General features: G+C 50.9%; 1 long non-coding RNA gene across 3 annotated transcripts; it reads right to left on the bottom strand.

Moving 5' to 3' along the window:
- Nucleotides 1-345: 345 nt before the first annotated feature.
- Nucleotides 346-16011, bottom strand: LOC109493525. 3 transcript variants are annotated; one of them, XR_006587745.1, is made up of 4 exons: nt 13425-16011; nt 6365-10748; nt 3767-5816; nt 346-2475 (listed from the first exon to the last, which is right to left on the bottom strand). It is a non-coding gene; the product is annotated as an uncharacterized LOC109493525 (long non-coding RNA). The 3 variants fall into 3 exon arrangements; XR_006587744.1 differs by lacking the exon at nt 346-2475 and having other exon boundaries at nt 3172-5194; nt 5696-5816; XR_006587743.1 differs by lacking the exon at nt 346-2475 and having other exon boundaries at nt 3172-5816.
- Nucleotides 16012-16367: the final 356 nt, after the last annotated feature.

Genomic DNA, 16367 nt, shown 5'->3' with positions numbered 1-16367 from the left:
CTTCTGCCCCTTCCCCCACAGCACCACCGGGACACGTACCCATCTGCACCAATGCTGTGGCCACTAGGCTGGGACCTGCCTGTCCACTCGATGGCCGTCCTCCTGAGAAGCCTTCCCAGCTCTCCCACACATCGTGACCCCTTCGTGTCGTCACTTACCACATTGCCCGTGACCCAATGTGTGCGTCCAGATGTCGGCCTGCCCTCCGGAGTGGCCAGCTCTGTGACAGAGGGACGCTATTCCCAGTCACTGGCCCCAGGTCCTGGAGTGTTGGCAGTGCTTGCTGGAAACCGCGGGAGCCTTGGTTGTCGACTTTGTCCTGGCGGTGGGTGTTTCTGTTGAGTATTACAGGGTAACCGTGCTAGACCGTCCCGTCTCTAATGCCCATCAGACCTGCCGCCCCGACTGCCTCACGGTCCGGACCCTCGGGAAGCTGAACCAGCAATCAAAACCGATAGCCACAGCCTGTGCGATGACACTGGTCTCGCTCCCTGTCCCAGCACCTCATTTCGGGGTGCTCTGTGTGAAATTCTAACGTTGCCTTCGTGCAGACTTACAAAGTTCCTAAATGCTGTATTTTCCTGGGAGATATTCGAAATTATTTTTTGTGCTTTATTTATTCTGAGAGAGGGAGAGGCAGACAGAGAGGGAGAGAACGAGAATCCCAAGCAGGCTCTACGCTGTTAGAACAGAGCCCGACACGGGGCTCGATCTCATGAACCTCGAGATCATGACCTGAGCCGAGGTCAAGAATCGGGCGCTTAACTGATGGAGCCCCCCAGGCGCCCCAGGAATCGTTAATATTATAAGCAAATTCCGTCAAGTAGCGTTCCACGAATTAGCTGGGACTGGACGGCTTTCTTCCCTCGGACGTGAATTCTCAGCGGCTTCAGCAGAGATGATTCACCGGTAAACAGAGGCACCTCTGGGACAGTCACTTGGGATCCGTGCGTTGGCCAGTGTCATACATGCGTGCCCTGCTCTCTCTACAATGTGGTCACCGTGGCTGAGAGGAGGCGGCCGTGCCCCGGGGAAGGGCCGATCCTGGTACCACTGGGCCCCCACGTGCGGGCGAACGCCTTCCCAGGAGGGGCGTGAAGTGACCTGAGGTTGTCTTGTTCTGGACACAGACCTCCTCTTGCACCTGTCAGGTTGCCTGTCGGCTCCGCGGAAGACAGTCGCTGACGGAAACCAGCAAACGAGGGCCAGTTGTGTTTGACCCACGAGCCTCAGAAAACACACTGTTTCCTGAGGTCCTCCTTCCCGTAGTCTGCTGACCTCCTTGGCCGACTTTTTCCAGGGTGAGTGGCCGGTGGGCGCCCACGATCGGAGCGCCACAACCCCCGGAGGGACGCCCACGAACACACACGCGTGCTTCACGCCCGGTTTACAAGGGAATACGCTGAGGGCGCGGGAGGAGATGATCTTCTCCCCACGGCAGGTCAAGTCGCTGCCCCCTTTCCTGACACCTGTCAACGCACTTTGGTGTGTATTTTTGAACGGGCTTATTGCACGGAACTTGTCTGTAGCACTTACGTTGTGCTGGGCATTGTCCCGAGTGCCTTAAAAACATTATCTGGCTTAAGCCCCACACCAGGCTCGTGGACCTGGGTGCCTCGGCACCCTCGTCGTCCCTGTGTTCAGATGGAGAGACTGAGGCCCATCAGGGCTACTAACAGGTGCCGAGCGGGCGAGCCAGCACTGTTTCTAGCCACTACACCATGCTTTTCCTATCAGCTAAATGGGAACATCCAAGTTCACATAAAACTAATCCCACGCTTTGTTCTTGTGTCTTGTGAGAAAAAAGGTTCCCTCTTGACAGATCCAAACACGTCAGGCCACGACAAGCAGTGTCCCCCAGACCAGAACGAGGTAAGACTCGGGCGGCAGTTGGGGACCTCTGCCAGCTGGCCTGCTACAGGCCTGACGTCGTGGCCCTCGCCCCACGACAGCCAGGTCTAGCAGCACACGAGAGGCCCTTCCTCCTCGGACAGCCTCTGCTGTCCCCCTGCTTGGACCTCGGTCTCCAGGCTGCTGTGGTTTCAGCCGGTTGCCCCACGGGCCAGCACCCCCCAGCACAAGTGGTCAGAAGAGCCAGGACCCCCCACGAGACTCAGAGTGATTCCTGCCCCCCCTCCAAATCTTGAAGAACAACCATGTCCTGTGACCTTCTAGAAACACCAACCGCATCCCCGATTCATGGGTGCAGATTCTCTCAAGGCCCAGGGTCACAGTGGGTCATGTAGCTCAGCCACAGAAGCAGGTCCTCTGTCTTCTGCCCATAACTTTTGAAGGCAGAGGTTTTAAGAAACGGGGTGCAGGTGCCTAATCATAGCCTCAAGGTACTCGACGCGCTAATAAGCGTACGGCATTCTGGTGCGGGTGCAGCGGACTGTGAACTGGAAAATTTCATCAGAAGGACGAGAGTAAGTGAGAGTTTTCCTCAACTGACCCTTTTGTAAAGAAACACATTTCCTGTAGTAGAGAAAGAAAGGATATTTGACAATAAGACCGAGCTGACGATGGCTTTATCCCATGAGTATCGAAAAGAGTTCGGATGCTATAAAACTCCTCAGGATGTGTGGGAGCTGAACTTTATGACAAATCATGTGGATGTATATATTTCCTTAAAAATAAGACATATGGCGGGTGAAATGGGTGATGGGGACTAAGCATACCCCTATCGTGACCGGCACTGAGAAACACTGTGGAACCACTATATTGCATGCTTGAAACTTAACAAACAATTGAAATAAAAGAAATACGTACATTAAAATATTGAAAATGGTTACTGCTACCTGTTTTTCAATATTTTCCCTAAAATATTGGGATCCCAAGAGAGATCCCAAGAGCCAAGGAGAGATGATCTCAAGAGCCAAGGTGAGAGATCCCAAGAGCCAAGGATCTGACAGCCAAGGGCACAGTGTGGGGCCAGGGAGCAGGTGTGAACATACAATTCTTTTCAGCAACAAGGGTGGTGATTATTTTATGCAGCGTATCATCTGGGCTTTGTCCTTTTGATGGCTGAGGTACAGATTAAGAATTTTATTTTATTTTTTTAATCTTTATTTTTGAGAGAGAGAGAGAGAGAGACAGAGTGTGAGCGGGGGAGGGACAGAGAGAGAGGGAGGCGCAGAATCCGAAGCAGGCTCCAGGCTCCGAGCTGTCGGCACAGAGCCCGACACGGGGCTCGAACCCACGGACCACGAGATGCTAGCCTGAGCCAAAAACAAGAGTCGGACGCTCAACTGAGGGAGCCACCCAGGTGCTCCTGGATGATGAATTTTATACGATAACCATCACTCTTGCTACTGAAGGTAGCTGTGCATCTGTAGCTGCTCCCAGGTCCCGAACCGCTTCCCGGGATGCACCTGCTTAATCTACTCAGGCGTCCCTAGCACAGTATCCCAGGCACGGCAGCTTGAACAAACAGACACGTATCTGTCACAGTTCTGGGGGCTGGAAGTCTGATAGGGACGTGCTGGCAGAGCCTGGATCTGGTGAAGACCATCTTCCTGGCCTGTAGATGGTGCCTCCTCGCGGTGTGCTCCCCAAGTGGACAGAAATCCCATGGCTCCCCATGGTTTATGAGGGCACCGATCCCCCTCATGACCCAATCACCTCCCAGTGCCCCACCTCCTCATACCATCACACCGGGGGTTAAGGGTTCAACACATAAATTTGGGGGGAGACCCAAAAATGCAGTGTTAACAAACCTTGACAAACTCTGCCCAGTGAAAGAGGCCAGGCACAGAAGGACACGTACCGTGGTTCTTCTTGTAGGCGATGTCCAAGAGAGAAGACAGATTGGAGATCACCAGGGCCCGACGGAGGGAAAGGAGAAGGTGATCACACAGCGGGCACAAGGTATTTTTGTGGGGTCGTTAGGGCCCATCCTGATCAGGGTAATCGAGGAACGCTCCCTGGGGGAAGTGAGATTTGAATGTGCCCTCGAGAGTCCGTGGGTATTTGTCGTGGGCACACAGCGGGCCATCCAGATCCCCCTCGGAACTGAAGCCCCTCCAGGGTGGTGACAGCCTACAGCTGAGGATGCCTCCCAGAGTCGCCTCGCCTGGAAGGACCTGCCCCACAAGCTTACGAAGGCCCCCTAGACGCCGCCCACTTCCAGTGACGGTCCGTGTGAGGGCTCTCCCCGCTCAGGGCTCTTCAGCCCACCTTCTGTTGCCGCCCATCCCGTCTCCTTCAATTCTTCCGGGTGTACGTCCCGCCAGCCCTGGCCATGGGACCCGCTCCGGCTTCACAGCCACAGGTGTGAGAGCACTGTGGGGGGGGGGGGGCGGTCGGCTCCGGAGGCCTCTCGGGCACTCAAAGCATCAGCTCCCTTGTCTATAAGACAGGGGTCGTAAGGGGACAAATCCTCAGAGCAGCTGGAAAAGTTAAGTGAGCCAGGGTACTACAGCTCTTAGCTCAGTGCTCGCTAAAAGTCGCCGTGTGTTCATGTGTTGCTCACGGAAAGTACGGGAAACGGACGAGGACACAAGGAAGGCAGTAGAAGCTGCTCCTGGGTCAGCGGCCTGGGTGTCATCTTCGGGGTGCACGCGCGTGTGTTCTGAGGGGCGTCCCGCGCACCCACGCACACTTCCTGCGTGAACCTCCTCCTTAGCACCTGCCGTCCGTCCGCCACACGGTTCACGCGGTAGTGCGGTCTCCACAGCCGGATCGCGGGGTAAGGAGGCGCCGGGCGCTCAGGGGCTTTGGGACACCCTCCCCGGTCCTTGTGGCCGGTTTTCCAGCTGGAAGAATGTGGACACGCGTGTCGACCAAGAGAAGAATAAAAACTGAGTGGGTAGGAAATGACCTGACCATAGATGACGATGATGGTGAAAAGCACCCAGGACAGACTGACCTCAGCAGTAGAGGGGTGCGCCGCCCCTCAAGGCCGGGAGAGAAAGGCAGGTGATTCGGAGGAGGAGAGAGGAGAGTAAAAGTTGGTGTCAACTCTGTTCCTGTTAACAACGTGCCAGCGTGTCACCTGCAGACGCGTCATTGGGCGATGGTGGAACTGGGGAAGGCACGGAGACTTCCCTGGAGACTGACGGAGATTCAGCGAGGTGGGCGAAGAAGCAGAAACAAAGGATGACCGCGGCCGTTTGGGGCCGCCCAGAAGCGGCGCTTGGGTCTGCAGTCTGTCCAGGGGACAGACTTGTCCACGGCTCCCAGGACCTGGTTTGGGCTTCAGAAAGGGGCCGGTTGGCTCAGGGTCCGCGTGGGCCAACGGCAAGGCAGGTAACTGAGGAGGGCAGGAGCCAGGCCCTCCGGATCGGCCTGCTAACTATTTGTCCCAAGTGTCCCGCCGCACTGTCCCGCCCAGTCCTGACAGAGGGCGAACCAGGGACGACCTGCACGTAAGACCGGAAGGGGGTCTGGAACCCTGGAGGCTCCGGGAAGCAGTGAGTTGGAACTCAGCCCCATGCATTTTAGAAACACAGGCGTCCCTGCAGCGGCAGAGGGACAGGTCTCTGCCCACTGTGTCACTAAGAAAATGGAGGGGACACCAGGGGCTCCCCCACCGGCCTGGCCACTGTCATGAGGAAGCTGGGGCCCCTGGCATCTACAGCACTTGACTCACTGCACGAGAAAGGCAGGCGCACATCTGGGGGCACCCCTTGGCTGCCCCCCGACTCCTCCTGCAGCCTGGCTGGGACTGAGCAGACCCAGCAGGGGCCGTCCTTACCTTGACCGGGTCCTTCAGTGCCCGCAAGCATGGCGGCCGCCATCTGTACCTTTTACAAACTGTAGGACGCCAAGAAAAGTGACGAAACGTGGAAAAGGAGAAATGGAAAACTATCGATGTCCTGTGACAACAACAGAAAGGAAATATGAAAAATTCAGTGTTAATGTGCCGGTGTGATTGGATTTTGGACCAATTTTCTTTTTTGAATTTATAATGAAGTTTATGGAGTAAGTAAAGCAAACAGGGATAAATACAACCGTCATCACAAAATTACGTTTGTGCGCATGGGCACACACATGTGCACATATATGTCGCTCTCTCTAGACACACTTGTATATATAAATCACATACAGACAGCTGTCAAATTGCACAGCCAGAAATGATGTAGCTCATCCTGTTCTACCATAAAGAACATTGGCCAACAGAAGTCGTTGAAAAATGCCAAGCGCACACCACGGAAGCCAGGGAAGACCTTGCATTTGGCCTTCTGGAATGTGCTGTGGCCGCCGGCCAGCCTCCCCCGTCCTGGCAAGGATGCAGGGTGCAGAGGGAGGCAGAGGGTGGGCCCAGCGTGGAGGCGTAGGGCTCTAAGGCAGGAGGACTCTGCGTGAGGTGTGGTTTTGACGGGCACGGGGACACCCAAGTCACGCGCTGGGGGAACAGAATTACCTGCTGAGTGAAGTTTGGTGTCCGATTTGGAAGCTGCTATGGAAACCTCTCCTGGCGCCTGTGTTTTCAGAAAAGCGGAGAACAGGCCAACGAGACTTGCCAGATTTCTCGCTGGGTCAGTCCAGTTCTGCTCTCCGTCTTGGGAACCAGCGACACCCGAATCTGAAGGAGGTACCTGCCCCCAGCGGGCCTCCTCCGGCCTCCCTCGTGCCCCTCTCTGACGGGTTCCATGTCTCCCTGTGTTCTCCACCATGGTTGACGCTGTCTCCAATTATCCCTCACTGTCGATGCTTCTAGCGGAATGTCCCTGCCAACGGCAGCCCTGTGGGAGGGACGCTGCCCGCCCCAGATGCCAGCGCCTGGGAGTGCCGCGGCCCGGCGCATGGGAGGAGCCTCCCCATGCTCCGCCACAGAGCCCCCCCCTGCTTCCCAAGCTTCTGCCCACCCTTCCCCCTCCACTTCCCATTTCCTCCGAGGGCAGGGCATGTCAGGGTGCAACCTTAGGGGTGACGGTTGCACGTGGCCGTGAGATGGAGACAACCCAAGCGTCCATCAGCTGACAGGTGGGTCAAGAACGTGTGGTCCGTCCAGACCACGGAGAGTCATTTGGCGATAAAAGGGAACAACGTCCTCACACATGCGATCACACGGATGAACCTTAAATAGATTATGTCAGTGAAAGAAGCCAGACACGAAAGACCACATGTTGCGTGATTCCATTGACATGGAATGTCCAGAACAGGGGAACCCACAGCTCCAGTGAGTCCATCTGTGGTCGCCAGGGGCTGGTGGGAGGGGACAACGGGCAGTGGCTGCTGAGGGTCCCAAAGGGGTTTCTCTCGGGGGCGATGAAAATGTTGAGACAGTTGATAGAGGCGGGTGGTCGCACAGCCTCGTGAATGTTCTAGATGTCGCTGACGTGCACACTCAACTCACAATGGTTGTTAACCTTATGTGAATTTACCGCAACTAAAAAAAAACCCTTAGATTTAGGGCTCAGAGAGATTTAGGGGCTGGAGGATAAGGCTTTAGGATTCAGAGGGGATTCATTAAAGGAGTTAGGATGCTAAATATATTTCCAGTGTCACTAGGTCACCAGTTGGCCCCTCGGGGCTGCCTCAGAGCCCCTGAGGAATATGGTGCTCCGCGAAAAAGCATTCTGAGCTTCAGGTAGTGGAGTCATCAACTTTGGGACGTAGCCTTTTCCTTTTCAATTGTTGGGGACTGTCTGTAATTTAGTCTCTTGAATGCAGTCAACCCTTGGCTCTTGTTGTGGATTAATCAATAGAGAGACATCATAGTGGTAATCTTCGGGGAGGCAAAATTCAATTTAATCCATTTTTTCTACTTGTTAGCTCCTCTGGTAATTGGTTTGATGGGGAAGAAGTTTGAAGTTATTGGTTAAATAGAGGTTTTTGGATTATCTGTGAATTTCAATTATCCATGCTTCACCTGGCCCCAATTAGCACTAATAATTGAGTTAACTGAATAGAAGTCATTTCCCATCATATCAGTTTTACCATAGCCTTATTTATTGTTTCACTAATGGAGACCCCGAAACACAAAGCCCCTTTCTCCAGCCAGCACTCACACCCCCATCCCACAATTTGTCAAATTAATGCTGTTTAACGGGCTCCAACTTGACTGCACAGTTAATGGTATGAAACAAACACTCTTAATACTACAACGAGCGCAGCTAAGGAGGGCGACCAGAAATTTCTAAAGTGCGCTGGGCTGTGTTTGCATTTGTGGCCAGAAGGTTTCCCAAAGCGTTTCTAAAGTGCAGCTAGACGTCTTCCTCAAGGTTTTCAACTGATGTGTCTGTTCGATGTCGGTGAAGATTGTTGCTGCCTTAAACTGTCCCAGTTTAAATCGCGACCGCTTCTGCAGTGCCAGTCAATTTCACCAGCCGCCTGCTTTCAAGATGTGTTCTTTTCTGTTTACCAAACGCCATCCACAGGCCTGTTAAGGTTTCAGTTTCTCTTCTTGGACACGTTTGTATTTATATTAAACACAATAAATATCTGCCATTCCAACGGCCCCCTTTTGACCTTCTTTGATCTCTGAATCCCAACATCCCCAAACACCGCATGGAAATTAGCCCGGCCCCTCCCGCGGGGCGGCCAGGAGGGCAGGGTTTCCGCAGCTGCGGGGCCTGCAGACTCTCACCGTGTTTGTCCATTGCTATGGTGATGCAGTGGGCAGCCGGCCCGGGGAAAGTCCGGCTAGGTGAGGCTAGGACTCCAGCCGAACACACCATCCTGGTGCCAGGGTGCCGGGCGGGGCAGGGCTCCCCGTCGCCGCCCACAGTTAGGCTGCAGGTGCACACACGCGCTCCGGGGGCAGGCGCGCTGTCCCTCCGCAGACACGTCACCCTGCGGGGCCACTCGGCTTTCGGCTCCGAGCCAGCCCACGCAGAGCTCTGGGCGGTGGAAATGTGGAAGGTTTCGTGCTCCTACTGGGACAACATCACTGCCTCGACCCCACATCGCGCTCTTCTTGGTGAATAAAGCAGCCGAGAGAGGCACCGAGAGCCCACCGGTGAGGACCCCAGGAGAAGCCCCCGGCTCTGCGCGGACACCCTGCTCCCCGCCGTCCTGTGCGGGGAATGATGACCCGGCTTTCCCTGACGCCGTGAGACAGCCACTGGCTGGGGCAGTTTCTCTCCAGAATGAATAAGTTAACTAATACACAGTTCTTTCGTATGGTTTCTAAAATAATAAAACTGCCTAGGCAACCGTCCGAGAATCAGACAGACAGCTTCTAAGTTCTGCTTTTCTCGGTCTCATTTGCGTCTTTTGTTTTTATTTCTTTTCTCATGATGTATTTGATGCTGGTTAAAGGACCGCTGATCAGTCTCTAAGGGACATGAAAAGCTTGGAAGACTATAAATATTTGAGAAGGCGGTACCTGGACATTTCCATTTAAAGACGTCCATCACGTTTTTTCGGATCGGCAAGCTACGCAGATTTCTAAATGCGAAAAGTACATGGTGACATCTAAGTGTTAATTAATCATTTATTTTGTTACTTTGGAAACTAGAAGCTGATCGTAGTTGACATCTGAGGCTAGTGGGGACATGATCCCTGTCTTTCCTGCCCAGTGGTCAGGGCACGCCTCTCAGTCTCTGTTCTCGCGAAGCGTAAGTGAATTCTGTACAGATTGTCACTTTCCTGTCACTGGTGTGCATCCTGCTGGGCGCTAATCAGCTTGTGGTCCTATTTGACTTAAGGTTTGGGGACCCCAAGGCCGTGTGGACAACCCCACATCAGCAACACATTGGGTAGGAGAGGGTCAGATGCCTGGCAATAGGCGTTTCAGTGATTTTTCCAAACAGGATTGACTTACCGGTTAATCTTGACAATTGCTGGGTGTTTCTCGGCATTTACTCAATAGAATTATGGACGTTAGAGACTTTCTGAGACAGCAGTTGTTCCATGGCTGAAGATAGTTTCCACCCCAATTTTCTGCTTAGGTTTTGAAGAACTACAGTGTTTTCAACTTCCCTTAAAAGGTGTTACCAGGTAACAGAAAACAGGTTGAAAAAATGCTAAAGCCCACTTCATTTTCCTTTTCGAAGCTTAACGCAGTTAATTCGCTTTTTCTGGCAAACGGCTCCCTCTCGGTGGAAAGACCGAGAGGGCTCGTCCTGACAGAGATCCTCAACCCAGGTGTGAAACCGGGTTTTCTTCTGAGGAAAAGCCTTTCTTGGAATATTGACTTCCCCCGAATCGTTTCAGGGCTTTGGCTGGTGCAGAGTTGACAGAGGCCTGGACATCTATATGCGACAGAAAGGAACCCTCGCCAGAAACTTCTCTGCGTGATGTTGCTGGCAGATCAGCGGGCCATTATCAGAGGGTACCTCTGCGGAGCGGAAGATGCCCAAAGGGTGGTTGAAATGACTGATATTTGACAAACACTTATCTTCACAACGTAAACACCTGTTTCCCGGCAACCACGAAAGCCCATCCCTCGATTCGGTTTTCTCACGTATTACAGAAAATAAAAATCCAGATGAAGAAAACAGACCCTCTTTGCCGGGTCCTGTCATTACGGCCCTTGTGCAATCATTATTCGCATCGCTGTCGATACCATAAATTTGAAGTGATCTCAGTGACGTTAATAAGGATTTCTGGCCGGCGTGTGTTTGTGATGTGGCCTCCCGGGCTCGGTCTGTCACATCAGCGTTCACCGCGTCGTGCTCTCCGAAGGGCAGCTTTGCTCTCAAAACCCATGGAGAAAGAACCCCCTAAGACTCCCCACGCCCCGGACCAGGCACTCTTACCTGCTGCTGGGCCTGAATTCAATTTCCACTTAGGTCAGAAGCACTTCTGTGAGTGGAAGGTGTCTTGATTCAACACGAAAGGCCGTCGGTCTCGCAACACTGAAGAAAGGCGGCCTTTTATACGCCACGGGATTCACCAGCCCCTTTGCTGAACCCACTTGCCCCCAAACTCCCTGCCCCATTAACCAGCACACATGGGACTCTGGCTGAATGTTCATTACAAACAGAGTTTAGTCTCTGTTCAGGAATGGGCTCGGGTTTTCGCCGGTTAAGATCAAGGGTCTTGTTCAAGGTGCACATGTGTATTAGTGTTAATAACCCAGTGTCACTCAGTGAATGCCGTACTAATTTAAAACCATGCTCTGTAAACCTCTGCCTCTCGCGGCCGCACATCCAAATGTCCCGGAAAGAGAATCGGTTAAGATTAGCTTATCTGTGGCTTACGTGTCTCAAAGGCCATCAACAATATATTGCTTGGAATTCTTAGAAATCAGTTGTGTCCATTTAAATTGGTGTTGTTACTGAAGTAACGAAGAGGGAGCCTGGGAGCCATTTAGAGGCACTTTGTTATGACCGAAGCTCCTGGTCCTGGAACTGTACTTCTCCGGTTCGCCCGGAGACCTTGCTTTAAAGAGTGACCCCAAGACTCTGCTGGCGGCAAATGTGGGGTGAGCTACTGCGTGCGGCCGGGAAAGCCTCCTGGGCGCCACTGTCCTTGGTGTGGAACTTGGGAGTGCCCCGTGAACCCACGTTACCAGGCCACACACATCATTTCAAACAACGCAGTGATGCAGAGAAAGCCTTGCCAATCGCTGGTGCACATGATAACAAATAAATCAGCTAAGGGGCGCCTGGGGGCTCAGTCGGTTAAGCCTCCGACTTCAGCTCAGGTCACGATCTCACAGTTCGTGAGTTCGAGCCCCGCATCGGGCTCTGTGCTGACAGCTCAGAGCCTGGAGCCTGTTTCGGATGCTGTGTCTCCCTTTCTCTCTCTGACCCTCCCCCACCCCCCACCCTGCTCACGTGCTCTCTCTCTGCCCCTCCCCCACTCACGCTCTGTCTCTCTCTCTCTCTGTCTCAAAAATAAATAAACTTTTAAAAGATCAGCTAAAGAAACGAAGAGCCCACCGAAAGGCAGAAGGAGATGGTTTGAAAACGGCAAATAATCTTTTTTTCAAGAAAGAAAGGGACTTCGTTTAGCAGAAGCATCAGCAGTGAAACGTCACTGCCATGCAAGTACCCTTCGCAAAATAAATGTCGCCTCTTGTGGCGGAGACAACAGACACACAGCTCCTTTTAGCGTTCTAGTATAAAATGTTTTTTCCCACTTACAAAAATAGGTGATAGTTTTTAACCATATAATTCAGTGCATATAACTCGTCTTTTAATAGGTAACCACGAGTGAACACTATGGAATTTTAGGATTGGCTGACGAAGAATGTTATTAAGGCTTAAGGAAAGCCAACAACAATGCCGAGGTTTTCAGGGGAGAGAAAGCCTCTTTTCCAGTTTGACCCAGAACAAGGGGAGAGAACCGTTTCTTACAGAACACGGAAGCCGTGGACTTGCCCTCCGCTCCCACGTCAGGTGGCTGGGGCCCCACGGCGAGGAAGGACGTGCAGTGCTTAGCTGAGTGTCAGCTTTTGTACTTCGGGGACTGAGATTTGGGCCTTGCGGTTTTTACAGTTAATCATTAACTTCTCTGAGGTCTTGACGGCATTTCAGTGGAGCTAGAAATATGCCACTTTTCCAAGGAGTCTGTCTTGTAATTTCCCATTTTACCCCCAAAATCTAGTTAGCAGCTCATTGACCCGAGCTGGGTTAGGTGGAGACTAAACCCGTGCTTCTGAATTCAGCAGAGCATCTGGGTTAAATAAAACCGGGAAAAGGAAAGGCAAGGACTCTCGTACTGAATACTTAATTTGCACATTAAAAGCTGATCATTAATCCTATATTTTAACACTGCAAATGTCAGAAGCTACTATTTCCTGGGGAGTCTGACAGTTCCACGGATAGACTGTCCTGTTGCAGAGTCCGTGGAATGATCGTGAATAGATTCTGTATCAAACCCGAAGGCCATTAAATAATACTTAAAGGATCAATTTGTTGTCACACGTAAGCAAAGGGTAGGACTCCTAGAACAAACCGTAACCACCACAGAATCACGTTATTAAAATCTAATAAAACATGTAAATACAATATCGTACACAGATCAGTATACACTTATTACAGTGCTGGGATGTGCGTCTGCAGTTCAACGTTCTTGAAATAAAATAAAGACAAGGCTTCGAGTGGCCAAACGACCATCGGTTTGTTTTTTTTCAATGTTTGAGAAACCCCAGACCCTCAGGTGCCTAAAAGGGCCAGCCAAAGGCTGTTTTCAAGCGATTCCGGTACAAACCAACGTGACCGTAACCATTTACCAGTTTCTGAGAAATCACAAATCAAACACATTAAAAAAGCTGTCTTTGGACCAAATTGGAGTTTCTAACAAGACTGCCTACCGAGCGTTATATGTGCCTGATTATTAAGCTTTTAAAGCTGGGCTTCCCTAATGCCACTTGAAAGGGGCGGGCGGTGCTCCCTCTCCCTAAGCTTATTAAGTTCAAGTTTTGTGCAAACAGCTATTTAAAATGATTTGTTCATAAATGTGCACATGGCTTTCAACATAACAACTTTCACACACTGTAACAACAACAACAACAACAAAGTACAAGGAAAATAAAGCTGAAGCAGCCACAAGAAACTTGCACTGATGGTGTTTTGAAATAGTACCTTTGGATCTCTGCCCCAAATCTTCAAATGACTTTTAAAATGTAGCGGGTCTTGCGTAATTAATGCGCCAAATGCCCATCGCCAGCCTGAAAACACCAGAGCAAAATGTAGCCGATTTCCTCCCCGAACGTTCGATTTTATATTCTTTGAACTTCCTCAGAATGTGGTGGCCCTTCTAAGAGAAACTTTAAAGACGCGTTAGTCATTTTGTTGAGGCTTAAGGACATTCACTGTGTCCAAGCAGGAGACTGGCGCTTGCTCACCGGCCACTGGCCTTGGGGGTAAAGCCGAGCAGGGAGGCCAGGCCGAGGCTTATTTGAGGAGCAGAAAGGGGAAGCGGTCTTCTGGGCCCACTGGAGGCAGGGGGCGGAGGCGAGCCAGGAACTCATTGCCCATCCCGGAGTCCAGAGCTCAGAAACTACTGGAAAAGCCCAAACTCCCACGCTCCCTATTCTCAGTTCAAGGTTTCATTCAGGACAATCAGGAGGGCCGCTTCCCAATCCTACGACCTGGGAGGCTCACTTAAAATACGGTGTGTTGATAAAATGAATAACAGCCATACCCCCGCCCCAAAACATGCCATTTTATTTCATTTCATCCAGTTTTTCTTAGGAACACACAAACTCCGTAGGTGTTTCCTAACTTGGAGTCTGAACCAAAATCCTTGCGTATTCCTCAGTGCGGCAAAATGTTTAGACTTCCAAACTCTGAAACCCAAAATACAACCAGTGCACGGAAATGGGAACAGAGTAGTGAATAAGGCTCACATGGGGGTTCTTGGGCTCCTGGGCCTGAAAGAGAAGCGGGCACTGAGCAGCAGAGGAAACCCTCCCACCGCAGCACCCTTTCTGCAGAAAGCCAGCCCCGCGGGTGACAGAGCAAGGGGGTCCCCCTCCAGGCACACACGCCCAGGGGGTCTGATCCCCAGGAAAACCAGCAGCCCCGGGGCCAAAAACAATGCACAGCCTACTCTGTGCTGCTCACTGGCTCCACCTCTCTCTCACCTCCGAAGACACACGGCAGTGTTTTGAGAGAGACACAAATAAAGCGCAAAGCTAAACAATTAAAGTCTGGGACAGGCCCAAGAGGCAGTTATTAACGAGACTATTTACACAGTAACGTCAGGGCTTTTTTGAAATACCAAAGATGTTTTGCCCAGAGAAAATGTAGTACTTTTCAGCATTTTCAAAAAACAAACCAAAAAAACCTAAATATGTATCAATTCCCGAAGCACTAGGCACACCTACTTATCTGAAACCCAAGACTGCGGTTGTTGTAAGTGTTTGTAGAACTCACTTCCTGTCTTTGCACTTACACAACAGGATATTTGAATAACAAAGACCACGGAGAAGCCAGGCAGAACCTTGGGGCCCCACCTCACGTGGGCATTTCTTCATTTCCTAATCCCATCTCTCTTGTGTTCCCAGTTGCCCAAGTAATTTGCAAACACAAAGGCATCGGTAGGGTAGTGACTGCCTGTCCCTGTGCACCTTACCAAGCAAGGGCAGCGTTCACTCGGGACCCCTGCACGTAGCGAGGAGCTGCTTGTGTCCTGAGGAAAAACCGCTTGTGGTCCCATGGCTCAGGGTGTGCTGAGGTCCACTATGACCTCTGTCTCAGTTTCCCAGGCTCAGTGAGCAAACACAGGGAGGCACACGGGGGCAGGTGTGTGATGTCCCCCCACATTCACTGCGACGCTTGCCGTATTTGACGATATCTGTCCCTTCCACTGTGTTGCCTTTTACTTCTTAAAACGCACAACTTGTGTTTCAAGCTCAAAGAGATAGATCATTTCGACTGTCCACACTACAAATAGTTCAGTTAAAGAAAACCCTTTCCATTGAATTAACGTGCTCTCTGCCTAATGTAGATCACAGTTTCCTGGTTTGGAAATCTGAACTAAATGGTCTTCACTGTTTTATTACTTCCTTCATAAGCACATGACTGCGTGTATCTTATAAATTATTTTACCACAGCTTTAGTCTTGTCCTTCGTGCGGACCTATCGTAAGTGACCGAGTTTCATATACGAAACTATCAAGACTAAGTATTTTTCTGACTACGCCCTTTTATTGGGAAAGATGCATTAGAGGCCCCGTCTCTCCCTGCTGTCTGTAAATGAAGTTAGCACATGCACATACATCATGAGAACCACAGGTATGTGCCAGGGACTCTATTCAATTTGAAAGCCAAGAACACATTTAAACAAAGAGAACTTAATTCCGTAGAAGAGAATTCCGTCTTAAAAAACACCAAGGGGTTTCAAATATCTCCACTCGTCACTGGAAAATTACAAATGTCTTTCTTGCATCTGTATTTATGGATTTAACAGACTTGTATTTCAATCAAGTTATCACATTTTAACCAGTGCAATCCAAAGCTTTTCAAAAAATATTTTCTTCCAGGATATTAAATATGCTCATGTAAAGAATTGAGAAACATACACGAAGAAAACACCAATCACCCACCCTACAAGTCAGCCGGGATTCACGTTGTTGCATATTTAAAAACTAAGTAAATACAGAGTCACCTGGGTGGCTCAGTCGGTTGAGCATCTGGCTTGGGCTCTGGTCATGATCTCAACAGTTTGTGAGTTCGAGCCCCATGTCGGGCTCTGTGCTCACAGCTCAGAGCCTGGAGCCTGTTTCAGATTCTGTGTCTCCCTCTCTCTCTGCTCCTCCCCCGCTTGTGCTCTGTCTCTCTCTCTCTCTCTCTCCAAGATAAATAAACATTAAAAAAATTAAAAAAAAATAAAACCTAAGTAAATACAATACATTTTGCTTTCATGATTATGCTTATATTTACATATGCCATTTTAAATCTGAATCATAAAACTCTAACATAGGAGGATTTATTTAGTTCTGGCCTCTCATTTTTCAGATGAGCTGTCTAAAGCCCAGAGAAGTTAAGTGACTTGCCAAAGGTCACACAGCTAGACATAGCA

The sequence above is a fragment of the Felis catus genome, chromosome D3 (genome assembly GCF_018350175.1).
Source record: "Felis catus isolate Fca126 chromosome D3, F.catus_Fca126_mat1.0, whole genome shotgun sequence".
Classification (NCBI taxonomy): Eukaryota; Metazoa; Chordata; class Mammalia; order Carnivora; family Felidae; genus Felis; species Felis catus.
The sequence above is the reverse complement of the archived record's forward strand: the minus strand, read 5'-3'. Positions and strand labels throughout refer to the sequence as shown.